Raw genomic sequence first — 1,224 nt, forward strand, 5'->3', positions numbered from 1 at the left:
ATATTATATATAATTATATAATATTATGTAGTATAAAAAAGATGGCCATATGGATATGATTACTATAAGCTTCAGAATAACTACAAAAATGCTCTACTTATAAAAATTATTAAAGAAATTACAACTTATGGCCATCTTATCCGTATGGCCATAATATATTCGAGTTTACTCTGAAGTTATGAGATTATATTAAAATAAAAATATAAATTCTTTATAGAAACGTAATGAATAATAATATAAAATAATAATTAATTATTTTTGAACATTTTAAATTCATAACAGTTCATAACATTCTCAACATTCATGTTTATACCACGAACTCGATATAATCTATCATTAGATAATCTAGTTTTATTTTGATACATCCAACAAAGTGAAGACTTTCGTACAGTATATTTTTTTCCATTAACATTTACGTTTAAAAATAAACTTTTATTATTTTTTGTATAGTTAGTATAATCTTTTAAATTTAAATCTGTTTGATTTTTAAATATTGATATATCACTTTCTAAATTTTCAAAATCTTCTTCGAATTCTTCAGTAGCAGATACAATATCATTATTTTGTTCTTGTATAATATTATCATTGTTCTCTTCTTCATTATTTTTCTCTTCATCAGTGACATGCCGAATTTTGATCATTTCAAAACTTTCCTTTATTTTTTCTTCATTCATGTTCATTTCCAATTCTACTGCAATATTTAGTGCATCGTTTTTAGCAGTATTCAAAATATGTAAAATTTTTTCTGTAGATGGAATTTCATCAAATTTTAAAACTGCATCTGAAGAAATTCCTAATCGATTATTTTCTTCTCGTGGAAATCGAAATGTACTTCCTTAAAATAAGAATATATATTATTAAAATAATTAAACTTTTATAATTATCTGTGTAAGGTAATGAATCCTAGAAAGCTAGAAAAAGCACCTTAGAAAACTAGACATGGATCTATAAAATCATCCTTTAATTCTTAATATCTTTTAAAAAAATCAATATTTTTAAATAATTCATTTTCTTTTGAGAAAATTCAAACAGTGATATATACAATAAAAAAAAAATTATGAAAATAATCAATAGTTTTGGAATAAGCTTTCAAAAAAATTTAAATCTTTAAAAAAGCCAGATAGATGAAATTTTTTATAGCCTCGAAACCATTTAGCTTTCTAGAATTAAATTGATATTATAAATTAAACTTACTTAAATCAGTACTTATTTCGTTTAAAATTT

Source organism: Mycetomoellerius zeteki, unplaced genomic scaffold (genome assembly GCF_001594055.1).
Source record: "Mycetomoellerius zeteki isolate Tzet28-1 unplaced genomic scaffold, Tzet1.0 scaffold113, whole genome shotgun sequence".
In the NCBI taxonomy this organism is placed as follows: domain Eukaryota; kingdom Metazoa; phylum Arthropoda; class Insecta; order Hymenoptera; family Formicidae; genus Mycetomoellerius; species Mycetomoellerius zeteki.